The sequence below is a fragment of the Pinus tabuliformis genome, chromosome 5_1 (genome assembly GCF_031772625.1).
Source record: "Pinus tabuliformis cultivar Carrire ecotype Pingquan chromosome 5_1, CPIR1, whole genome shotgun sequence".
NCBI lineage: Eukaryota > Viridiplantae > Streptophyta > Pinopsida > Pinales > Pinaceae > Pinus > Pinus tabuliformis.
In genome coordinates, this window is record NC_142305.1 from 537,586,109 (window position 1) to 537,613,535 (window position 27,427).

The following is a 27,427-nucleotide window of genomic DNA, read 5'->3' on the forward strand; positions in this document are numbered from 1 at the left end:
CTCTCAAATTCACCTTGTAAAACTTTTCGGTGTAGTCCCTCACTATCATTATATTTTGTTTAAGATTTTGCCTTTGTTTATAAAGCGTTAGCTGGTAATCCTTTGGCAATAACTTACTCTTCATCTTTGCCACCACTCTATCCCTACGATTGATCAATGGTTTGTCCTTCTTCCTTCTTTCAGCGTGTACATTGTCCCAACCTAGTGCAGCGTGGCCTTTTAACCTTGTTACAACAAACTCTAATCTCTCATCCTCCTCAATTTCCTCATACTCAAAATACTTGTCCATCTCACTAATCCAATCTAGCAGATTCTCATCTTTCAAACTGCCATCGTAAATAGAGATTTCAGACTTTGGCATTGAACTTGAGCCCAATACTGCTCTCAACAACTTAATCTCAACAACTTCTTCAATAGGTGTTGCTGCTTCTTCTTCAAGCTCACTAACATCTACACCTTCAAGATCTCGTTGTTTCCCTACTTGGATGGCTTCTGACCAAACTTGTAGTCTCCTTATCTCTTCCTAGAGTTCTGCATTACCCGCGGGTCTGCCTCTGCGACCTCGTTCCCTTCATGCTTACCTATTCATCTCTCTATACTGTAGAGACCAACAACGTTAAAGCTCTGATACCACAAATTGATGGATGTTATCTCAACAAACCACAACACTGGTAGAGGGGAAACAACAAATCATTGCTATCTCAGCAAACCACATTGCTAGTACAGGGGAACAATAAATCATTTCTCCCAACCACGTAATCTGTAAAACACAATTTAAAGATCTCTTCGTAACTCCCCAACCAAGAATATTTTTGGAAAATTGCTTGTGTTTAACCAAATAGACCCTGCTCTCCACAAAATCCAGATGCCAGAATTTCGAATTTCGTTTTCCTTTGATAAGAAATTGACCACAAACTTGATGACGATTTTCCCTTACGAATTTTCATTCTTCTGATGGCTTGATACAGAGTGCTTTGTATTCTTGAATATGTAATGTAAATGACTCTTTCTAATACACAATCTTGGATGCAAAAGCATTGAATTAGAAGATTAACTGAAATGTGATTATCTAGGTTCTCATTTAAATGTAAATAATAGAGAAAATGCAGCGCGTGAATTCCTCATTCAACACAGCGATTTAAAGACCAAATCAATTTCAATCTCCATATATTAATAGTATGGTTCACAAACCTCACAAGTACATATGCAAATAACTGTCTCACACACACTTAGAAATTTTGATTCGTTGATAAAAAAATGGTCTAAGAAATAATGTTCAATTAACTTCAATCTCATGCAGAGAAAAAAAAACAACCTACCTCTCTCCGACCCCAAAACTTCCAGCCCAAAAATGTTCCTCCTCTCTAAAAAAAACTAAAAGCCACTGTCCAATAAATGAGTTCATGGATGTGAACCAATTTCTTTTAGCCCTAACTACCTACTAACTATAAAATCATTTCTTTTAACTAGATATTCCTAACTAATCTTAACTGAATATCAAAAACTTTTCACAAATAAACTTTAAACTGTTCTAGCCTTGACATGTGATCAATCCATCACATTTCTAGGCTTTTGGTCCGACTTTATTAACTTATCATTTTTATGTGCTCGGCCTAATGCCCCTGCATCACCCAATCTAACCAACAAACTAATCCTACATATACATTATTGTAAGCCTTATTTCAAGTTACATTTGGTTGCATCTTGCTTCGTTTCTATGTTCATTTTTGTTTGGTTTATAAATTTTGCTTGTAAGTCCTTTCCAAGTCAGGACTATAGCAATTGATTTGACTATTGACCGCTATTAGTTTAGAATTTACCAATTCAAGTTATAATGTTTAGTTTTAAAAAATAAATTTTTATTTTTCAATGTTATTGATTTTTTTTCAAACAATTGATTGGACCACAACTTTGAAGGTCTTATTGCAGAGTTTGTGCCATGTGGATAATTGCATTAGTTTTTTTTGTCATAATTAGTTGCAATATATATGCCATGATTTTTAAATTTGTGCAATGATTTTTCATTGTTAAGCTTCATAGTAAACTCCAAAAAAATATTTCATCTAACGTAACAATTATTGCCCACCATAATTTAAGCAAGTATAAAAAATTTGATAATCCACAACAAGGGGATTTGAACCTAGATCCTTCAAGTTTCAATGATTTAGAAGATATATTTTTATTTCATTTTTATTCTATTCTTGATTTTGACTGGTCATTCTAATTTGATCATTTATTGGAATCCTCATTTTTACAATGAAATTTTTCATATGATTAGAAACACTTCCCCACTCTACTTGAGTTCCTACTTTTTCCATTATTTTTCATTGTTATTAAAAAATGTATGATAAATTTCAGAAAATCTAAAGAAGCATTAATAAATATCGTTTCTTCATCTCCTTTTCAAAACCTTGACAATTTATGAGAAGGTCAATGGTTGAATTTTTAAGCGAAAAGAAATACAAGAAAAATATCTCACAATTTTCACATTATCGTTTCTTCATCTCCTTTTCAAAACATTGACAAGTTATGAAATGGTCAATGGTTAATTTTTTAGGCCAAAAGAAATACAAGAAAAATCTCACAATTTTCACATTATTAGTCCATGCCTAGGCAAAGAGTCTAACATCATTTTAAGTGCCATTCCAAATTGATCAACACTATCTAATTGTACATTATATTAAACAATTTGTAGTACATCCATGTAGTTGTATATGCACATAATGTAAATATGATTTGAAAAAATCCTACCAACTTAGTAAGTGAATTCCAAGATTTTGTTATTTTTATTTTTAAGGAAAATATAAATTGTCAAACTTTGTCATATAAATATAAATATAAATACAATTGTGCTTTGTAAAACAATTTCATAGAATAATAATTTTTTGTTAACTTATATATATGAAAATATATATTAAGATTGTTGGCACAAAAGAGTCATCAGGGGGAGACCTAACGTTTAGGTGCAGAGGGTCAACAATGGCTCATTGTAGTCTGGGACAACATTGACATTTTCACCTTACCCAAAGGGTAAGGAGTCTCACCTGAAGCGTGCCGCGACCAGAACAAAGAAGGGTTCGTCATGGGGTCAAGGGCATGTCAAACATCAATATATAAACAACATCATACATACAAGTGATACAACAACATATCTTTTAATCACCATGAAGCCACTACTTCCTTATACTTGCAGAATAATTTAAAATTTAAGTGGCTCCATACATCATAAGCAATCACATACATTGTACCAAGAAACTAATCCAGATCTTGCTTCATATTAAGTCCACAGAATACAGTACATAATAGACTGGCCTTAACCATAGATGATTACAAGGAATACCTGATTATAGGCTCTAACTGCCTATGCCAGATTCAAAGGGTCCATCTTTGACCCAGAGGTCTTGTTCGCCCGCAACCTGACGCTCTTGTTCTATCACACCACAACCAACTCACCAGCAACAACAACCCTTTCTCCTTACGGGTTTCTCCTTTTGTATTTCCTCTGTCGCTTGGACTTCTAGTTCCCACTCAGTTGTTCTTTCCCTTGGCTACCTCTCCAACCGTCTTGTCCACTCGGTTGCCTCTACCTTCTGCTGACACTTTGTCGTAACCACCCCGCACTGCTTGTTCCAGCTTCCCACTCCAACTGTCTTCATCGCAACCTGATTGTTGTTGTCACCACCCGTTTCCTCTTCATTCTATGGAAAGCCAAAATAATCAAAATCTTTTAAAAATCAAAACGAAGGTCCCAATAGGCCCCAGCCACAATTCTTTGACTCGTCTTCGAGTCAATTCATTTTGAGCTCTGTTGGCCCTGTTGGTGTCTCGATGGGTGCTCCTATTGGTGGCTGCGCTGATTCTGCTGTATGCTGAGATAATGCTCTCGTTGTCTCAACCGTCACTTACGGTGTGGTGTCTGCTCCCATTGCACCTTCCTCTCTCTGTTGGCCCTCCTTTTCAAACGAAGGTCCCAACTCTGGAACCACTGTTATGAAACCAGCTCACAAAAAGATAGAAAAGAGAGATCAACACCTTAGAATTCAGCTTCTTCGAGGGGGCAACCTCCTTTACTTTACACAAATGAAAAATTCTTGGATCATTCAAATGACAAAACCTCCTTTCTATATATAGGAGTCTAAGGAGTCACAATATAACCCAACCGACCTAACAATAACAATATAAAGCCACAAAAATAACAATAGAGGGATTCTATGGGGCACAGTAATAACAATATGGGGACAACAGGGGCACAACAATATTAATAAGGGATACAACTACAATAGTAATGGGGTAATCACTAGTACTATAGGGACCCAACATGCCCCTCTCCTTCAAAAAAGTGTTGTCCTCAACGCTTGAATAGTTCTGGATGCTTTTGTATAAAATTCTCATCCTCCCGTGTGGAATCTTCAGTGGATAAGTTCTTCCACTTGATAAGATACTCCGAAATTGATCGATTTCGTAACTGTTGAGTTCTTGTTTCTATGACTGCTTCTGGTTCCAATATAATTTTTCATTCCTCGTCAAGTTCTGGCAATATTGTTTGAACTGGGAGCTTGTCGCCTATAACCTTCTTTAAACATGAAACATGGAAAACTGGGTGCAATCGAGAAGCTGCAGGAAGCTCCAATTTGTATGCCATAGTACCAATCTTTTGCAACACCTTGTACAGACCATAATACTTTGGTGATAATTTATTATCCTTCTTAGCTTGCTTGAGGGACATTTGTTTATATGGTTGTAGCCGTAGGAATACCCAATCACCTACATCAAAACTTATTTCGTTGCGATGTTGATCTGCCTGTTGTTTCATTCTATTCTGTGCCAACACGAGGTTATCCTTTAAGAGTTGGAGGACTTGTTGTTGATGTTTGATGTGATGTTCCACTGCTTTAACCTTAGAATTTTCTCTTAAATATGATGTGATGGATGGTCGCTGATATCCATAAAGTGCCATAAATGGGGTCATTTTTGTTGCTGTATGGAAGGAAGTGTTATACCACCATTCAGCCAAAGGCAACCATTTGACCCATTGCCTCTGTTTATCAGATACAAAGAAACGAAGATATCCTTCCAAACATTTGTTTACTATCTCAGTTTGCCCATCAGATTGAGGATGATAAGACGAGCTATGAGCTAACTGAGTACCAAGACAAGAAAATAATCCTGTCCAAAAATTTCTAGTGAAAATGGGATCTCTATCACTTACAATAATCTTTGGGTTTCCATGTAGCTTTTAAATTGTTTCCATAAATGCAGTAGAAACTGTACTGGATTTAAATGGATGTGATAATTCACAAAAGTGTGCATACTTGGTAAGTCTGTCAACTACTACCATGATGAAACTCTTTCCCACAGACTTGGGGAAACCTGTGATAAAATCCATTGAAACCTCCTCCCAACGTTGGCTTGGAATGGATAAAGGTTGTAATAGACCCGGTGTCTTAATTGTTTCAACTTTATTTTTTTGGCAAACCAAACATTCCACCACAAACTTTTGAATATCTGATTTAAGGCCCTCCCAAAAAAATTCCTTCTTAACCCTGTGGTAAGTTTTTAAAAATCTTGAGTGCCCTCCTAAGGGAGAAGTGTGCAATTCCATAAGAATCTTTTGTTTTAGCTGGGAATTCTTACAGAGGTATAAGCGATCTTTGTACCATAACGAATCATTTTTCTAGCTAAATGTATCAGACGTACTGGAGTCTTGTTGTAACTTTCGAATAAGTGCCCACACTTCTTCGTCATTCTTCCATTCCTCCCTTGCTTCGTTTATCCAATCTGGTTGGATAATAGAAATGGCACACAACAATGCTTCCACATCCTCATCCTTTCTTGAGAGTGCATTTGCCACCACATTTTGCTTCCCTTTTTTGTAGATGATTTCAAAGTCATAACCCAACATTTTTGTGACCCACTTTTGTTTCTCTTCAGAGGATAATCTTTGTTCTAAAAAGTATTTAAGGCTATCATGATCCGTTTTTACCTTGAAGTGCCTTCCCATTAGGTAGGGTCGCCATTTCTTAAGTGCATGGAGTATTGCCAACATTTCCTTCTCATAAATAGCTTTGTGTAAAAACTTTCCTTTGATTGGACGACTTTCAAAAGCAATGGGTCTTTCATCTTGCATTAAAACAACACTAATTCCATTTCCTGAAGCATCACATTCCACAATAAAGGTTTTTGTGAAGTCTGGTGTAGCTAAGACCGGTGCTTGGCACATTGCCTCTTTAAGATGTTCGAAGGCCTTTGTTGCTTCTGGAGTCCATGAAAATGCATCTTTCTTCAATAATGTTGTTAGAGGTGCTGCTAATATCACATAATTCTTAACGAACTTGTGATAATACCCTGTCAACCCGAGAAATCCTCGCAGATGCTTTATGGATGTGGGGATTTTCCATTCCTTAATGGCTTTAATTTTGCTAGGGTCTACCTTAACTCCTTCATGAGATACAATATGACCCAGATATTCCACCTCTTGTACTCCAAAGAAACATTTGGATCTTTTTGCATATAATTGTTTCTCCTCCAATAGTTGTAACACCCTGTCAACATGTTCAACATGATCCTTCCAAGACTTTTTGTAGATTAGTATATCATCAAAAAATACTAACACAAATTTTCTAAGGAATGGTTTGAAATGGAATTCATCAAACCTTGAAATGTTGAAGGTGCATTGGTAAGGCCAAAAGGCATGACCAAAAATTCATAATGACCCTCATGAGTTCTAAATGCTGTTTTCGGAATGTCTTCAGTCTTCATTCTAATTTGATGATATCCTGAACGAAGATCCAACTTGGTGAAGTAAATTGATCCATGCAATTCATCTAGTAATTCATCAATGACAGGAATGGGAAACTTATATTTAATAGTGAGCTTGTTGAGCTCCCTATAATCCGGACACATGCGCCATGATCCATCCTTCTTGTGCACCAATACTACTGGAGCAGAGAAAGAACTTTGACTCAGTTGAATTATACCAGCCTCTAGCATTTCTGCAACCATACGTTCAATTTCACTCTTTATGGCATTGGGATATCTGTATGGCCTGATGTTTGGAGGAACACTTCCTGGAATCAGATGAATAGCATGATCATGATCACGAATAGGTGGGAGACCTTTGGGAGTCTCAAATACCTTGGAATGATTGTCCAAGACTTTTTGGAGATCTGGAGAAATAGATGATTCCAACGTGGAAACATCTAGCGAACATAATTGTGCAATTACACCTCTTTGTTCCTTTTTTAGAAGCTTTGTCATACTGTTAGAGCTGATTATCTTTCCCGATTTCCCTGCAATACCCCTTAATTCAACTTCCTTTCCTTCCACAGAAAATTTCATGAAAAGTTCTTGAAAATTAAAATCTATTGTACCCAAGGATTGTAGCCATTGGACTCCTAGTACAACATCAACACCTCCCATTGGAATGGAAAGCATTGGGCTAGTCAATACATATTCTCCCATGGATAGCTTGATATTATGGCACTTTCCAGAGCAATTTATTGTTCCTCCATTTGCAACCATCACTTGACACTCTGGTGCTGGATATAAAAAGCAATTCAATTCTTTTGCTACCTTACAATGAATAAAATTGTGGGTACTTCCTGAATCAATCAACACTATTACCTTTTTCTTCTTGATTTGTCCTTCTATCTTGATGGTTTGAGGAGTGGTAATTTCCGCCAATGCATTACAAGATATGGTCAGATTCATTTCTTCTTTATCTAGGCTTTTTTCCTGGAGTATATCCTCTTCTTTTGACCTTTCTTGCTCTTTTTCTTCTTCCTCTTCACAATCTATGTAGAATAATTTCTTCTCAGCACACTTATGACCTTTAGCGTATTTGCTATCACAATTGTAACAAAGCCTTTTTTCTCTTTTTTCTTCCAATTGTTGTGGTGTCAACCTTATAGGCTGTGGAAGATGTTGAAAATGCAACAAGATGATTGAGCTTAGTGGAAAGGAGTCGCCTTCACTAAGTGGGCCCGCAGGCTATTTTTGGCGCAAAGTCTATTTTTAGACATATGGATCATGGTCTATGAGTTGCAGGATGCTATTTGTGGATGACTGGTCATGTTGGTAAAAATAGATGGACTTCTATTTTTAGACATATGGGCAGAGTTTATTTTTAGACTGCCAGGTTAAAAATAGAACAGTTGAATATTATTAGCTCTTAATAATATTTGGACTATAAACATTATCTTATCCTCTTGGAGCACTTCAATTCGAGCTGCGGATGTGGCACATGAAACTGCCATAAGGAAATACGCTTTTCTTATGGGTTAGTTGAGCTATTGCATGATGGACTTCAATTAGAACTCAAGTGATGGAGTTTGGGGGAGTTGATTGAGGAGTTGATGGAGTTGTGTTCAGTTTGACTTAGTTGAACTAGTTGTATTTAGTCTAACTGCAGAATACACTAGTGATGAGTGATGTGAATTAATTGTTAATTAATTCACTAATTATTAACTCATAAATTAACTAAAGAATACATCAGTTAACTCAGTGCATGGACAGTTCAGTGGAGACAAGTGTTAGAGGTGAGTGAAAGGGCAAAACCGCTGTTAGTTGTGACTATAGTTGTGCATGAGATTTGCACAATCAGTGGATTGAGTATTGCCAATGAGTATTGTGTGGTTCAGCCAAGGGAAATATGAGTTTGGATCATCCATTCTCATCTATTCTCATGCAGGATTGTGCAGTGGAGGCAGGCAAGCAGCGGAGGAGATTTGAACCTGTGATTGATTCAGATCTGAGCTAGTTTGTGTGTAACAGGTGGAGATAGTACTGAGTACTTGTGAGGAGTATTGTACTATGTATTGTTACATGTTCTCAATCATTATAATATACAAATAGTTGGGGGTTTTTAGCTGTATGCTTTCCCTGTGATATACTGTGTTGATATGTGTGATTGATGCTTCAATGTGCGCATGCAATTGTTTCTGAATACTGCAAATTGACGATCAATAGTAGAGGAGGTTATGTATTATGCATGCATTCCGCAAATAGTGTATAATCAAGATAATCTCTGTGAATAAGTGTTATATTATTCAAAATTTCTACATGGTATCAGAGCAGAGTTGATCATCAGATCTATTATTCAGAATGTGATTACATTTTATTTCTTCAGGCAGAGTCTGTAATCGGGCCAGGTAGCCTCTAGATTCATCCTTCTTTTGGAATGTGAGATATCCGGTAAATGCCCATACAGTCAATCTCTGGACGAGAAATACTTTGTTCTCACGAATTTTAGATCAGAAGAGGTTGAGTTTTGAGTTGGTGGAATTCGAATTTGCAGCAGTGTTTTCTTGGTGTCAAAGTTGAAATGTCTTTCAACGGATTGCGATTGGAGTATGCCCTTGAAGGTAGCTCGAATTATATTGCATGGAAAGACAGGATGGAGGCAGTGTTAGATGACAATGGGTTGAAGGAGTTCATAGAGGCTGAGGTCCCAAAGCCTACTGATGCTACTCAAGTTTAGGCTTGGCAAAAGAAGACAACAAAGTGTCGAAGGATTCTATTGGAGGGCGTGAAGGATCACATTGTATCCAGCCTGCATGGAAAAGCTTCTCCATACTTGATGTGGAAAGCATTGTCAGACTTATTCCAAAGAAAGAGCGACCAGAGGAAGTTGGCGCTCAAGGATAAACTCAAAATCATTAAGTGTGAGAATGGAGACAGTATGCCCAAGTATCTCACGAAGTTCACCCAATGCCGGGATGAGCTGGGAAGTGTGAGGGTGACTGTTAATGATGAGGAATTGGTGAGCTTGGCTCTCCTTGGTCTTCCGAAGAGTTGGCATTCCTATCAGGACTCTGTCAATGGTTGGAATAAATTGCCAGGATGGGAGAGACTTTTGTCTGATTTTGTGCAAGAGGAGATCTTCAGGCGGAATACTAAGGACGGATCTTCGTCAAAGGCATCTGATGAAGAAAATTGTGCTTTGGCTGCCAAAGCAAAGAAGGGGAAGGAGAAGGTTTCTCTTTTCGAATCTAGTTCTTCCAATGATGGGAAGAAGGTTGAAAAATCAAAAGTGCGATGCTTTCATTATCATGAGGTGGGCCATTATGCTGCAAATTGTCCACGGAGGAAATCCAAGAAGGGATCCGGGGAAGGATCTGAAGGTGAAGCACTTGCTTCACAGTTCGAGTTGGATTTCACACTCTTTGCATGCATGGTTTCATCAATGGTGGGAAGTGGTTGGTTTCTTGACAGTGGAGCTTCTTTCCACATGACCGGTGACAAAATTTTGTTCAATACTTTGGAGGAGAAAGATCTCCAGATACTCATAGCGATGGATAATGATGAGAAGTATAGTGTCTCAGGTGTAGGCACGGTTATTTTTTAGAGGGAGCATGGAGCTCGCCTTACCTTGACTGATGTCAAGTATGTACCAGGACTGAGGAGAAACTTGGTGTCGATCACGATGCTGGAAGACAAAGGTTATGATGTAGTCTTCAGTAAGGGGAAGGTTTTCCTTAAATACATCATCACTAGACAGGTGAAGCAGATTGGTTCACGGGTCAAGAACCTGTATGCTCTTGAGGTTCAATATGCATGCAAAGCCTTGAGCAGCGAGGCAACTGATGGACACTTGGTGGTTGAGAGGGAGCGTATATTACCTCTCAACATGCAGAGCCAGAAGAAGTCTCAGACGATTGTGGAGGAGCCACGATTAGTGCAGTAGCTTCAGGAGGTTGTGGAGCAGCCACAACAAGGGAAGCTGAGAGGAGATCGAGTAGAGACATCTACTCATGCAGAGACCTCCAGTAGGGGGAAACTTCGAGCCAGGTGGGCTGAGGGATCACATGCAGCCATACCTCCAGGTAGGAGGTGGGGCGATATAGAGTGATCGTCCCAAGGAGGAGGGGCAGGATCCTTGAGGTACCCAACCTCTTGGATGAGACCTTGCTACGGGAGCCCCGATGTGGAGTAGCAGGAACTGGCTAATTGGCTAGAGACAGATGTGGATGGAGCAGCAGAGAGAGCGACAGTGCAGGGAATCCCAGGATAGCGCATAGCTAGCAGGCTGCAGCAATGCGAGAGGCACAAGTGTTTTGCACAGTGCTAGGTGGCACAGAGAAGTGTGCAATGGTGCGAGATGCATGGAGATGTTGCAGTAGCACAGATGTCAGAGAGGGAGCACTTGTCAGCAGCAAGTAGAGCTTCAGCATCAAAGTATGTTCATAGCCCAACAGAGTGGTCAGTTGGGAGTGTTTTTGTTCCAAATGTTGTTGGAGCAAGTGGACCAGGCAAATGTGTTGCATGCAGAACATTCCAGAGTTACAGGATAGGAGTTGCAGATAATCCATATCTTGTTGAGAGAGAATGTTGAAAATGCAACAAGATGATGGAGCTTAGTGGAAAGGAGTCACCTTCACTAAGTGGGCCTGCAGGCTATTTTTGGCGCAAAGTCTATTTTTAGACTATGTCTATTTTTAGACATATGGATCATGGTCTATGAGTTGCAGGATGATATTTGTGGATGATTGGTCATGTTGGTAAAAATAGATGGACTTATATTTTTAGACATATGGGCGGAGTCTATTTTTAGACTGCTAGGCTAAGAATAGAACAGTTGAATATTATTAGCTCTTAATAATATTTGGACTATAAACATTATCTTATCCTTTTGGAGCACTTCAGTTCGAGCTACAGATGTGGCACATGCAACTGCCAGAAGGAAATACGCTGTTCTTATGGGTCAGTTGAGCTATTGCATGATGGACTTCAGTTAAAACTCAAGTGATTGAGTTTGGTGGAGTTGATTGAGGAGTTGATGGAGTTGTGTTCAGTTTAACTTAGTTGAACTAGTTGTATTTAGTCTAACTACAGAATACACTAGTGATGAGTGATGTGAATTAATTGTTAATTAATTCACTAATTATTAACTCATAAATTAACTAAAGAATACATCAATTAACTCAGTGCATGGACAGTTCAGTGGAGACAAGTGTTAGAGGTGAGTGAAAAGGCAAGACAACTGTCAGTTGTGACTATAGTTGTGCATGAGATTTGCACAATCAGTGGATTGAGTATTGCCAATGAGGATTGCGTGGTTCAGCCAAGGGAAATACGAGTTTGGATCAACCATTCTCATCTATTCTCATGCAGGATTGCGCAGTGGAGGCAGGCAAGTAGCGGAGGAGATTTGAACCTGTGATTGATTCAGATCTAAGCTAGTTTGTGTGTAACAGGTGGAGATAGTACTGAGTACTTGTGAGGAGTATTGTACTATGTATTGTTACATGTTCTCAATCATTATAATATACATATAGTTGGGGGTTTTCATCTGTATGCTTTCCCCGTGATATACTGTGTTGATATGTGTGATTGATGCTTCATTGTGCGTATGCGATTGTTTCTGAATACTGCAAATCGATGATCAATAGTAGAGGAGGTTATGTATTATGCATGCATTCCGCAAATAGTGTGTAATCAGGATAATCTCTGTGGATAAGTGTTATATTATTCAAAATTTCTATAGAAGACTAGGGGCAACAACACTTCCATCTTTATAGTTGTGAGTGGTATGCTTCCTGGTTGCCATAATTTTGCTTTCCATTTTTCTTGCTAACCTGAATGCATTCTCTAATGAATCAGGTTCCCAAAGGAGAACATCATGTTGGATATTATCCTTTAAAGTCCCTATGAACACATCAATCCTATGCTCCTCTGGAATATTTTTTACCCTTATGTTCAATTTTTGGAACTCCTCAATGTGCTCCATTATTGAACCCTTTTGTTTGAGACTTATCAATTGGCTAAAAAAAGTGTTGCTTTTTGTATCCTCATAATGTGCTGTCAATTCCTCCATAAAAATTGCCCAAGTGATAATTTGTTTACGAGATCAAAGTCATTGATACCATACAAACTAATTTGGTTCCAAATATAAAGTTGCAATACGTACCTTTTGTGTGTTTTGCACATTATTGAGATCGAAAAATTGCTCCATCTGTAATATCCATGTTGCAGGATCCTTGCCATCAAACTTCCTCATATCGATTTTTGGAATATGGTGGGTTTTAAATCCAACATTAGAGTCTATGGAATCATGATTAACATTTCTTTTGTTCTCATCATGAGTTTCCTTTACTACCCTTTCACCATTAGTGACCATTTCATGTAGCAACTTATTCATATTTATCTTCAATTCTTCAATCTTATCATCCATGCCATAAATTTTAGCGTCCATGCCATTCATCTTAGCTTCCATGCCATCCATCTTAGCTTCTACGCCTCTCTTTAAACAATCCATCTTAGCGTCTACACCTTTCTTTAAACCATCCATCTTAGCTTCTACATCTTTCCTTAAACCATCCATCTTAGATTTTGTTGCTTTTTGTGCAAGTGACACTTGTTGCACTTGGTCTCGTAATTTTGATATATCATGTTGCTCTTCTTCATGAGTTATGCTAGAGCTTTCAGGTTTCTTACTAGGTGTTTGCATTTTCTTTGGTCGGAGCATCAATTATCGATTCAAACTAATTTTTCAAACCAAGCTTATGCAAAAATTAAAAAAAACTACACACCTTCTTCCACTTTATAGAAGCTTGATATTGAATCTGATGTATCTCTGCAATTTTGGATCATCCAGTTCTTAAATTGCGACCTGTAGTAGCCCTCTATGTCCTTTTTCCAATGCCACCAGTCTAATCCAAATTGGATTCTCCAAGCAAGAGTTATGCACAATCTCCCAAGATGACTTGATTATAGACTAGTTTAGTAGAGGGAACTTGTATGACGTGCCACGAGTCACTGTTTCGACCTTTGGCTCTGAAAAATATATACAAGAAACTACAGTCCGTCTGCTTTTTGTACCTTCTTACAAAATTTCAATCCAATGCACAGAGAGAAAGTTATGACGATTTTCCCTAGGTCATCTATTTGGAATGTAATTCAGGAGTCTGCAAAAATACCAACTTCCTCAGATCATATCTCCGCAAATATAGCGCGAAAAGCTCTAAAATTCCGACCCAAGATTCAGCGCGCTTTCTTCTCAAATGGGTTTTTTTAGCTTTTGAAACATCGCAGAAAAAAAGTTGTAGCGAAAATGCCACAATGACTTGTTTGGAGCAGCGAAACCCTAGAATCCAAAGCTCTGATACTAAATGTTATGAAACCATCTCACAAAAAGAAAGAAAAGAGAGATCAACACCTTAGAATTCAGCGTCTTCGAGGGGGCAACCTCCTTTACATTACATAAATGAACAATTCTTGGATCATTCAAATGACAAAACCTCTTTTCTATATATAGGAGTCTAAGGAGTCACAATATAACCCAGATGACCTAACAATAATAATATAAAGCCACAAAAATAACAATAGAGGGATTCTATGGGGCACAACAATATTAATAAGGGATACAACTGCAATAGTAATGGGGTAATCACTAGTACTATAGGGACCCAACAACAACAGTGGTCCTTTGCTACCTAAATTCGTTGTACTTCTGGAGGGAAGCCTCCCATCCAGCAATGATCACGTCAGCCTGTTGCGTGAAGTCTTCGGATGTATTAGACGTTAATTCAGTTAGCCTTTGACTTCACAGATGGCCCCACTGTTCCCTGCTATTGTTGCAAACTTCTTTTAGAGCCATGACCTGTAGACGGACTGGTGGGCAAAAGTCTCTTATCACCTTTTTAGTTTTTGTTGATTCTCCTTCAATCTGATCCACCTGCTTACCAATGTGCAGGCTGTAATATCCTCTGCAGCTTCTGTGTTTGCATCCATGATCTTCAGCCATAATGACCGGAATTTCTACGTTACCTGATCAACCTGCACTTGCAAATCTATATTTGCTCGTTGCAGTTGATCTCTCTCCTCTTTCACCTCCTGCAGTTGTTGTCTTTGATGCTCGTGTTCTCTGGCAAGATCATCATGTATCTTCTCGGCCCTTTGCGCTACTTGCTGGATAAACGCAAACAACTATGCCGAAGTCCAGTGCTACAGAGTGTTGGCTTTCATTGTGCTGGGTTTTGGAAAATTCTGCTGTATTGGTAGGCCACTGACTATGGATTTTTCAGAGTGGGAGGTGGGCGAATGAATGGGATGTGACTGTGGAGTGAAATGGGGAGTGGGAGGAATGATATTAGGGTTAGGGACCACTGGGAAATTTATAGGGAAAAGTGACTGGTACGGTTCATCCCTTCCCTCTTGTGAAATAATTATGTTTGGTCCTTTCTCCTAGAGTGGGTCCGACCCAAAGAGTAGAGACACTAGTGATATTTTCTGGGTGTTGCTGGTAAAGCTGGCCCCTCTAACATGTTATGTTGACTCAACTTCCATTTTTACAATTCCTCATCGTGTGCCGGAAGGGAGGGTTTTCGACATTGTTTATTTTCTGTTCTTAGAATTCGTATGCAGGTAATTTATGTATGGGGTTAAAACCTATATTTGGTATCAGAGTTGTTTTGGCTTTAAAGGGATGCCTTTGTTGCTGAGGGGTTTCGCTCAGGGCTGTGGTAGACCTTGTTCAGTGGGAGATCTGCGGGATTGATTCTGGTGGTGAAAGAAGCGAGTAGTGGAAATATAGAGATCAAGAAATTTAATGGTCAGAGTTTTGAGTTGTGGAAACTCAAGATGGAGGATTTATTGGTGGATAAAGATCAGTGGATTGTGATAGATCCCGGTACTAAACCAACAGGAGTGTTCGATGAAGAATGGAGGACGTTGGATCGGAAGGCAAAGAGCACAATATGATTGTGTCTCAGATTCAGTATTGTTGAATGTATCAAGGGAAGCTACAACTAAGGCTTTGTGGGACAAGTTAGGGACTTTGTACCAATCTAAGTCTCTGGTGAATAAACTGTTCCTTCGGAAAAAGTTGTATAACCTGAGGATGAAAGATGGAGACTTGGTGACAGAGCATCTGAACGCATTTAATACTGTGGTAAGTCACTTATTATCTGTTGATATTAAAATTTCATATGAAGATAAGTGCATCGGTTTGTTGTGTTCTCTGCCAGATTCGTGGGATAGTCTGGTTATTGTAATTGGTAGCAATGCAACTGCCTTGCAGTTTGATGAAATAGTCTCATCCTTGCTGACAGAGGATATGCGACAGAAAAATATGGAGAGCCAGAATGGTGATGTGTTGTCTGTACGAGGTCGCAGAACAGAAACAAAAATAAATCATCAAGTGGGATATCTAAATCTAGAGGGAGATCTAAATCTCCAGGAAACCCTGTAAAGGTGGTTTGCTGGAAATGCGGAAAGGAAGGCCACTACAAAAGGGACTGTAAATATAAAGCTCTTGACAAAGGAAAGGGATCTGATTATGCTTCTTCTATAGAGGCAAAAACCACCTCAGATGAAGGTGGGGATGTGTACTTGGCTTCTTCAAGTACACATGTAGATCATGAGGCATGGTTGATTGACTCAGGTGCATCCTTTCACTTAACTCCCCATAGAGAGTGATTCTGCGAGTATGAGAAATACGATGATGGTGATGTCTTCTTAGGGGATGATAGGAAGGCTGGAATCGTTGGTCGTGGAAAATTAAAGTTGAAGTTGTGAGGTGGAAGGGTTAGAACACTGTCGGGTGTTCTGCATATTCTTGCATTGGCCAGAAATCTGGTTTTTGTAAGCAAGTTGGATGATGCAGGTGTAAAAACAGTGTTCAAGAAGGATACCTGCAAGATGGTTTGGGGAGCACTAGTATTGATGTGGGGAGTTCAAATTAGAACTCTATACAAGTTGCAAGGTAGCATTGTTGTTGATGGGTGCAATAGTTCTGTGGTTCCCGAAAGTGGAGTAGAAAATCTATTGGTCTTTCGAGAGAAGACCATGCTGTGGCATCAAAGGCTTGGACATATTGGAGAGAAGGGCCTTTGAATACTTCATGGTAAATGTATAGCAGAAAGTATGAGTAATAGCTCTCTGGATTTTGATTTATGTGAAAATTGTGTATCTGGGAAGCAGAATCGTGTGAGTTTCACCTTTGGTGGTAAGAGGGTGAAACAGATATTAGAGCTTGTGCAAAGTGATGTGTTTGGACCTGTGAAGGTTCAATTACTGGTAAGTCTGTGTACTATGTATCATATAGATGAATTCTCAAGGAATACATAGATATATTTCCTTAAGAAGAAATCTGAAGTCTTTGACAGGTTTAAAGAATTTAAGGCTCTGGTGGAAAATCAAACAAAGAAGAAAATAAAGGTGTTGAGGTCAAATAAGGGTGGAGAGTTTTGTAGCAAGGAATTTGAAGAATTATGTAAGAGGTGTGGTATATCATGGCAGAAGACTACTTTATACACACCTGAGCAAAGTGGAGTTGCAGAAAGAATGAACAAGATGTTGATGGAAAGGGAAAGAAGCATGCTCAGTGGTGTCGGGTTAGGACAGAAATTATGGGCAGAGGCGGTGGAGACAACATGTTACTTGGTCAACAGATCACCTTCATCAACATTGGAGGATAAGGCTCTACAAAAGGTATGGACTGGTAAGAAACCCTCTCTTTCACATCTGAGGGTATTTGGATGTGATGCATATGTACATGTTCTAAAGGAGAAAAGAACCAAGTTGGATAGTAAATCTGAAAAGTGCATCTTTATTGGGTGTAAGGATGGTTTAAAGGGTTATAATATTTGGAACCCAATAACAAGGAAGGTTGTGTGCAGACGAGATGAAGTGTTCAGAGAGTGAAAGATGTTATTAAACATGAAATCCAACCAGAACTTGAGAAGATAGAGTTTGAGCTTAAGGAGGAAGAATTAGACTCTACAGCAGAGGAGGAATTAGAAGATGAAGAGCCACAAACTCCGAATGTGAGAAGATCAGTTCGAGAAAAAATGCAGCCGGAAAAGTATAGTCCATCTGCTTTCTGTTCAATTTTTTCTTTATCTGTTACTGATGATGATCCTAGAACTGTGAAGGAAGCAGTAGATTCAGAGGTTGGAAAACTCTGGAAAGAGGCCATGGTTGATGAAATGGCATCTTTGCACAAAAATGAGGCTTGGGATCTGGTGGAGTTTTCAGCTGGAAGGAAACCCATTGGCAACAAATGGGTGTTCAAGAAGTCGAAAAATGCAGAAGGAAAGGTGGAGAAATACAAAGCTCGGTTGGTAGAAAAAGGTTATTCCCAGGTGCCGGAAATTGATTTTGGTGATATTTTTTCTCCTGTTGCCAAGGTAGCTTCTATTAGATTATTTTGATCTATTGTTGCTACTTTTGATTTTGAGGTAGAACAGATGGATGTGAAGACAATGTTTCTTCACAGGGATCTAGAATAGGAGATCTTCATGAATCAACTTGAAGGTTTTCTGATGAAGGGTAAGAAAGAACTAGTATGCAAGTTAAAGAAGTATCTGTATGGGTTAAAACAGTCACCAAGGATGTGGTATCAGAAATTTGATACATTTATACAGGGACTTGTCTTCACCAGAAGCAAATCAGATCACTGTGTGTATTTTAAATTAATTGGTGACCATTTTATTTATCTGGTCTTGTATGTGGATAATATGTTGCTGGTTGGGAATGGCAAAGAAATTATCTAGGATTTGAAGACCCAATTGTCCTCCAAATTCGATATGAAAGATCTTGGTGCTGCAAACTATATTTTGGGCATGGAAATTAAAACAGATCGGGTAAAGAAAAAGATTTGGTTAAACAAGAGGAAGTATGTCAAGACAATATTGCGGAGGTTTAATATGCAAGACAGTAAACTGGTGAAGGTTCATATTCCTATAGGTGTAAAGTTATCTGCTGAACAGTGTCCCAAGACACAAGAAGAGGAAGAGGACATGTCCCATGTTCCATATGCAAGTGTAGTCGGTAGCCTGATGTATGCAATGGTCTGTACCAGACCATACATTGCACATGCAGTGGAAGTATTGAGTAGGTTTATGTCAAAAGCAGGGAAGGATCACTAGACAATGGTGAAGCGAGTTTTCAGGTATTTGCGTGGCACTAGTGATTATGGTTTGTACTACCAAGAAGATCAGGATTGGACAGAGTGTTGGATATTCGTGGCTTTGTTGATGCAGATTAGGCTGGAGATTTGGATCAGAGAAGATCTACAAGTGGGTATGTGTTTAACCTATTTGGAGGTGCAGTCAGTTGGATGAGTAAGAAACAATCTGTAGTGGCACTATCAACTACAGAGGCAGAATACATGGCAGTCACTCATGCAAGCAAGGAAGCACTTTGGTTGAAGAGATTGTGTTCAAGTATGGGGTTAGTACAGGGAGCTATAGGGATAGACTGTGACAGCCAAAGTGCAATTTTCTTGGCAAAGAACCCTACTTACCATTCAAAGACAAAGCACATTGATGTCCAGTATCACTTTGTGAGAGATCTGATAGAAGAGAAAAAGGTATTGCCGGTAAAGGTGGACACTTGAAGAATACTGCAGATGCATTGAAAAATTCTGTGAGCTCTGAGAAGTTCTCTTGGTGTAGAGAAACAATGGGCATTTCAGGACTGGATAAATGACTAAGCTCTTTTGTGGAAAGAAAACAACAAGTGGGAGAATGTTGGGTTGTGTTATATTCTTTCCATGACTAGCTACCCTAGTTAGTCGGGGGTTAGAGGAGGGGTGGAGTCCCCCCTTCGTTGCACCGACTGCACAGTGGGGGGTTTGAGGGGGGTGATTAGGCCCCCTGTACGAGATCTAGGGCGGCGCCCTGGGGAAATTTTTTTTGTACCCTATATTAGGTTGGGCGGACCTACCTATGGTTTTGTATATGGTTTTGGACGCGATAGTTTTCACTCCATGGTATTGGATGCTTCGACATGTATAAATATGAATTGTAACATTGAAAGGAAAATAATGAAAAATCAAGCTGGTAGTCCCGGTTTTGGGATCCAGGGTAAAATCTTTGTGTATATGTGTTTTATGTGTTATGCTCTTGCATTGTTTATTTTCCATTTTTAGAATTTGTATGCAGGTAATTTTTGTATGGGGTTAAAACCTACACTGGTGCCATCTTCCATTTGGATTTATTCTACGTAGAGCTCCCTCTTTAGAGTCGGAAACTAGAAGCAATCAGTCAGGTCATTGTCGACTAATATCACCTTATTGTATTTTCCATATAGATTCTCCATCGGCTCAATTCTTTCATCTATCTTATCTTGTGGCACTGAGAGAATTCCTTTTTCCATTGCTCTCGATCTCTGATAAACAATTGTCAGCTGAGGCTTTGCACTCCTACATTTCTGCTGCTATTCTTTAGAGCGGACCTGGATTTTCTCTCCTATCTACAATTGAAATTCTATAGCATTCTTCATTATCCTTTGCAAATTAAGTAGCCGGGCTTGACACGACGTTTCCTGACTAGAATTTGGAAACTAATTACTATGACAACTTTCCCCATGTATCCTAACCATGCTTTGCCGCCATTGGTTGACCTGGACCTAACATTTCTGACATGGATTGGGAACGTACAAAGTGGGCCACATGGCTTATTAATTTTTCCGTGATGGGGGTTATTTATTAACTAAACTTTTTCCTAACGGGAAATATTTTATGGCTCCCACTTGACAGTTGCATTATTGGTTACTTATTATGGAAATGACTACTAGTACGACGGAAAGGACGGATATAGAGTGTGACCATAAAGATTGAAAAAGCGTCTACATATGTGTAACTTAAGAGCTGGCAAGCATGCACCTACAAGTGACTGTTAACTTTACCTATTCCCTCCTCGACCACAAATGGGTTGTGGTACTATGACAATGTTGTCGCAACCTTATTGATGCTATAGCCTATTCTTATTAAAATGATGTAAAAGACATAAACTCAAATGGATGCTGAAAATTACTTGACTATACTTTATTAACTCCTACCTACTTGTGGGCTCGTTTCCGAGACCCTTTCAACTTGAGATTGTGTTCCTTGGCATGTGGAAGGGCTTCAGGCATGCGCTATTTACCCAACCTTGTAGCATATCTCCATCCAGTTGCACCAACCTTACCACTCCAGAATCTCTGATTTTCGCAACTATGAACGGGCCCAGCCAGTGCATCTGCAGTTTACCTGAGAACTTTTGGAACTTGTTGTCATATAACAATACATGATCTCCAATTTTGAATGTTTTCCTCCTAATGTGCCTGTCATGCCAAGCTTTTTGCCTTCTCTGCTCTACTGACTGGTGAAACTTGGCCAAGAACCTAGATTTGTTAAGTTCCATTAGTTGATTTAGCTTTTCTCTCAATGCTACATTGTTTGTCATTCTTGTTGCCTCATATATGAACATGCTCAGTATTATGAACTCTATTGGCACCACTAATTCCTTCTCGTATACTAGCTGGAACGGGGTTTGTTTATGAAGTCTTTTTACCATTGTTCTATATGCCCATAGAGTTGTTGGTACTCTTTCGTCCCAGTCATCTCTATTAGCTGATATAATCTTTGTGAGACCCTTTTCTAGTATTTTGTTGAATGCCTCGACAGTCCTGTTGGCCTGTGGATGATATGGACTACTTTTATGATGTTGAATCATGAAATTCTTGAGAAGAGACTCAATAGTTTCATTTATAAAATGTGTTCCTTGGTCACTTGTCAAGCTTTTTGGGCATCCAAATCTTGAGATTATGTTCTCAAAAATAAACCTTACAGCAGTGTCTGTTGTACAATCTCTGACAAGTGTTGCTTCTGCCCATCTGCTAAGATATTTGGTGGCGGTTATTATGTATCTCACGCGGGAATGCCTTGCTGGTGGTGTTATGGGTCCAATGAAATCTATTGCCCACTTCTTGAAGATTTGTACTATATGAATGGGATTTAAAGGTAGTTCGTCCGTCAGGAAGGCTTCCCAACCCTCTAACAAATGTCACAATTCTTAGCATATTCCTTAGAATCTTTGTGGAGGGTTTTCCACCATAATCCTGCATGCAGTATCTTCCTTGCGGTGGCTTTTCCTCCTACGTGACCTCCCACGACCCCCACGTGACATTCCCATAGCACATCTTATCTTTCGTGTTGGAGTATGCAGCACCTTATAACTTTGCCCAAGCCCATCTTATAGAGATGTCCTGCGATTTGTTGGTGGTCTGCTACCCTTACTACTAAGTGTCGCTTTTGTGTTAAAGTATACCCCTTTGGGAAGTGCCATGTTGTCAATAGCGCATCAATCTCTTCTAAGCAGTCTGGGATTGCTTCTATTCTAAATAAATCAGCATCAGGCAACTGATCATCCAATGCTCCTTCGCTCTCTCCAGTCTTCAGTCGTGACAAGTGTTCCGACCCTAAATTCAATCTTCCAGGTTTGATGACCACCTTGAAAGTGAATTCTTGGAAGAGTAATAACCATCGGCATATCTTGCCTTCTAACACTGGTTTGTTCACTCGATACTTCAATGCTAAGTGATCTATGAAGAATTTGAATGGTGCCCCCAGGTAATGCCTGCATTTCTATAGAGAGTAGACCGTGACTAATGCCTCCCTCTCTATTGTCATATAATTCCTTTCTACAGTTGACAACTTCTTGTTGGCATAGTACACCAGGTGATCCATATTTCTTTCCCCTGGTTGCACTAAGACTGCTCCTAGCGTGATCCCTGATGCATCAATGTGTACGTGAAACGTCTTGTTCCAATCTGGATAGACAAGGATCAGGGCACTTACCAGTTTCTCTTTTAATTTATCTAATGCTACTTGACAATCCTCCATCCAATTAAATGCTTTCATCCTCTTCAATAGCTTCTCCATTGGGGCCGTTATTGATGCATAGTTCCTGATGAAGTGTCGGTAATACCCTGTATGTCCCAGAGTGGACCTTAGTTGCTTTACATTGTGTGGCGGTTCCATGTTGGTAATTACTGCGACCTTTTCTAGATCTACACACACTCTATCTTTGCGAACTATGTGGCCTAGTAATGTTCCAAATGGAACCGCAAAAATGAACTTCTTCAGGTTTAAGGAAATTTTCAACTGTCAGCGCCTTTCGAACATGATCCTTAGTAGGCTTGTGCATTCTTCAGCAGGCTATATATTGTCTAGTCATCCATGTACACTTCTAGAAACCTGTGAATGTAGTCTCGGAATACAGCTATAAAAATTCTCAAGAAGACCGTAGGCGCGTTCTTCAACCCGAATGGCATTACATTGTATGCATATGAACCCCACTCAGTGATGAGCGTTGTCTTTCTTCTGTCTTCTTTGGCTATTCTGACCTGATGGCAGCCCGAGAATTCGTTTATGAATGAATATGCCTCATTGCCCGCTACATTGTCGAGGACTTCATCACTGAAGGGCGTCAGAAAGGGATCATGCACACATGCATTGTTCAAACTTCTATAATCAATGCAGACCCTGATTTTTTTTGCATGTTTCTTGTTCTGTATCACTATCAGACTTATCCACTCCGCTTCATCTACCAAAATATAATCCCTACCTGCACCATTTTGTCAATCTCCCTCTTAACTTTTTCCTTTACCCTGGGGTTCAATCTGTATGGCTTGTGCTTCACTAGACGAGTGTTCGGCCTCAAAACAATCTTCATCTCCCCTATGTCTCCTTTTATTCTTTGTAGCTCCGCTACTGACGCTGGGAACAAGTCTTGGTACTCCTGCAACAGTTCAAAAATTTCTTTAGCGTCTATTCATCCAAATAATCTCCCACAGACGCGATCTTAGGCTTATCCTCCATTCCAACATTTTGCTTCCTTAATTTCATCGGTAGAATATGGGTGGATTCTCCAGTAGGAATTTCCCATATATCTCTTTGCCCTTATATTTCTTTAAAGGTCAGGTGTCTCAGTCCTTCTAACCCATTCTCATCTGGTTATACATCCACCTTGTCGCAGGCTACATTTCTTAAGAACATGTGTCATAGAGGTACTGTAAGAACTTTTGATTAATGCAACCTTCAACCACCTGTCTTGGGGTGAACATGATCCTTTTAATTTCTTGCAGTGTTTTAGTCATGCGCATATCATCATCCCTAAATGAGAAGCTGCTAATGAACTGAGCCGCCATAGTATCCCAATTCGTTGTTTGTTTACGGAGCTCCTCTTGCATGTACCAAGCTTGGGGAATGGTACATAGGGTATGTATGAATACATGTACCCAAAGTTCTTTTGGAATCCCATGTCTTTCCCAACTTCTCATGCAGGCCTCTAAGTGCTTCTTAGGATTTGAATTGCCTCTGTACTTCATATTATCTTAAGGGCAGTCCTCCTCTTGACCGAACCTCTCCCTCATGGCTTTCTTTATGGCTCCCCATTCTCGCAACATGTTGCGGTGTGTTCTCCACCACCTTGCCAGTGTGGCAAGGAGCGCGACATCTAGCAAGGGAACTTTGTAATCCTCCCTTACCTATTTTTCCACTTTGTTCAAGAAGATGCCCACAGGTTCAATGTCGTGGAATTTTGGATAGTCACTTATCTCTGCTCCTATCCAATTTATCCGGCCTATCGTTGAACATCGTCTGGTTTTGAATTCATATCTGCTTTGCTGCCATGCATCCCACGCAGCTTCCAAACAAGTTTCTGAGCCCTGAATACTCCTCCAGTTGACAGATCCTCCTATTGTAGGATTTATGTAATCTTCTCTTTTACCTGTTGTTAGCGTGTATAACTGGTCTAGCACTCCTGGCTTGTCCCTGTCATCTATGGGTTCTGTGAACCTCGGTCCCTGATAGGGGTCCAAGGGTTGTATCACTCTCATCCCTTCTGCTTTAAAAATCATTAATTCTTTCTTTAAATCGATGACAGCATAGTTTTCATAGGCCCAGTCGATCCCAAGGAGCGTTGGATATGGGTCCTTATCACCCATTATGTCAATTACTTCAAATTCAATGTACGTCTTCACTCTCACCACATCTAGTTCTACATTATCTAGCCTTCCAATGGGTAGAATGCAGTACTGGTTTTCCATTCTCAATTGTATCGACGAATATCTTAGTTGTCGCTTCCCCATCACCTCCCATGTTTTCCTAGGAAGGATGTTTACATTCGACCCCAGGTCTAGCATTGTGTCCTTGATTTGGAATCCTACAACCTAGGCATTGATTCAGAATTCCTTTTCGCTTCTCTTCTTATTTCATCGCACTCTTCTGGTATGCTTCTCCAGTAAGTTGCAAGATAGTCATTCTGCTTCCCCTTCCTCCTCAGACAATGCTGCCTTTAAACTTTTGCACAACTCTTTCAACATGTATTCATCCTCAACGATCTGCAGGAACAACTTAAACCATTCTTCTATCGAGTGAGCATTGTTGAGCACGTGGCCATTCTTTCTCTGGTTCTCCCTTGTCTCGGTCATCCCTTCGAATAATTTAGCTGCCTCATAGTAATACTATTTTTGTTGCTCAGGTTGGTATTATTTCTTTGGGGACGCTTCCTTTACAATCAAGGGTGGGTCCACCATACTTCAATCTCCCCTCGTCCTCTTTCCCCCTCTTGTGACTATATTTATATTGGTTACGGGGAGACCGTCGTCAGTACGAGGCTCAACGTTAACCAGGTTAGCCCCTCTATGTCTAGTCCTTTCTCCCCAGTTTGCAATGAGGTCTGGGAAATTCTCTGTGGCATGAGTATTGATTTTGCATTGTGAACACCATGGTCTTCTAGGGAGCGGGCATTCCCTGGTGACGTGCCCCTCTTGGTCATAGTTGTAACATCTCACGGGACCTCTTCCTCCCATTATTCCTCCTCTCCCATTTCCTCCTCAACCTCCTCAGTTTGACTCATTGATCATGAACGTCGACCCATCCAACTATTCTGCTAGAGCATCCAATGCTCTGCACTGGTCAATGTGATGTGTTGTGGATGCACAAAACTCACAATAGTTGTTATTATGGACGATGGATTACTTTTGTAGTATCGCGAACATCGGCGGTAGATGTCCATACATCCTACAGATCTCATAATATTCTTGATTGTTTCATCTAGAGAAAACTCCTTGCACTCCTACTGCTGTGACTCTTGCTGTTGATGGGGTTCTTGACGATCCTACAATTCTTCCTAGATGATTAATTCCCCACAAACTTAGACACTATGTCACAACATGTCCCTCCACGATGCAGTGTGTGCACCACACGTTGGGTCTGGCTAGCCTCACTGGTTGAGGGTCCTTCAATTTCTTTGTTAAAGTTGCAATCTCGTTTTGAAGGCCCATAATCGACGAATCCTGCAATAATGTCCCTCCTCAGTATTCATGAGGATATCCAGCCATAACCTCTATACATGACACTTGCTCTAGAGCATCTTGGAGGGTCCCGATCTTCTGTTGCATCAACGACATCCTTGTAAGGGGCAAGAGCGCCTTTATGAACCAGTCTCTCTGGTGATTAGGATCTAGGGTGTAACTCAGCTTAGCAATGGCATCCTTAAACATTTGCATTAGTTCCCAAGCAGTTTTGCCTTCCTTCTGCTTGATTTCCCATAGCTCCGATAGCCCTTGCTAGTCAGTCTGAGGTACTTTGAATTCCTGTACGAACCCCCTCTTGATGTCATCTACTGTGGGATTCTGGTTTTGTTCTGCCCATTTTATAAACCAACGCAGAGCTCTCTCTCTTAGCATGGTCTGGAACTCAACTGTTTTGACGTTTTCTGGAGTCTGTCACGCTCTCCATATAGCTTCGCAGAGATACCAGTGTTGTTCTACGTCTTCATTTCCCCTACCCACAAACTCTGGGTATCTAGTAAAAGATCCCGCCATGTTTATTTGAGTATGTGCTAATAACACAAATCCCTTGGTTCCGGGATGCTAAGATCCTTGCAGTCCCAAGTTACTAATACCACTAATTCCTTTGTTGTTTACTGTATTGAAACTGGCCTTATATCTCTCGTGCACGCTATGTACCCATATTGCTTTAGCTAATTTAATAACAAAATTTTCCGGATTATAGTAAGGTACCAGGGGAAGGTCGAGAGGAATACTACATGTACCTTGGGGACATTGCCATTGATTTCTTGTGGATGCTCCTAAGCCTTCTATCAATGCAATATAATATGCTTCATTGTTTTTTGTTCTTCCAAGTACATTCATTTTCCTTTGGAGGACTTTGTTCATTGCAATATTTCATATCACATAAGTAATCATTACTTTCCTTCGATTGGGATAACAAGAAACTTCTATGCATAATGTCCATTTTTCAACCATGTTTAATGGGGTTTCTAATCCCTGTAAGAAACAAATTCAATAAAATGAATAATATATTTATTTATTGCAAATGCCTTAGTTTATGGGAGAATGATAATAAATAGATACCTATTGTGATTGAATAATGGAATACTACAAGGATTTAACCTAGTTTCAAGATCATCTTCTATGTTCTCCTTTGAAATTTATACATGTGATTTATAGTTTCATCAAGCAATTATAAATTATGATGTTAGGAATTTATTGATTTTAGGAACTGGGTCTATATAAAATCATTGTTTAAATGCATATGTGATAAATTATTTACACCAAAGGTGCATGCAGACTTGTTATCATTGTCATTCCTCCCTTTAGTTACTTTGCATAAGTTGATGGGAAACACTTG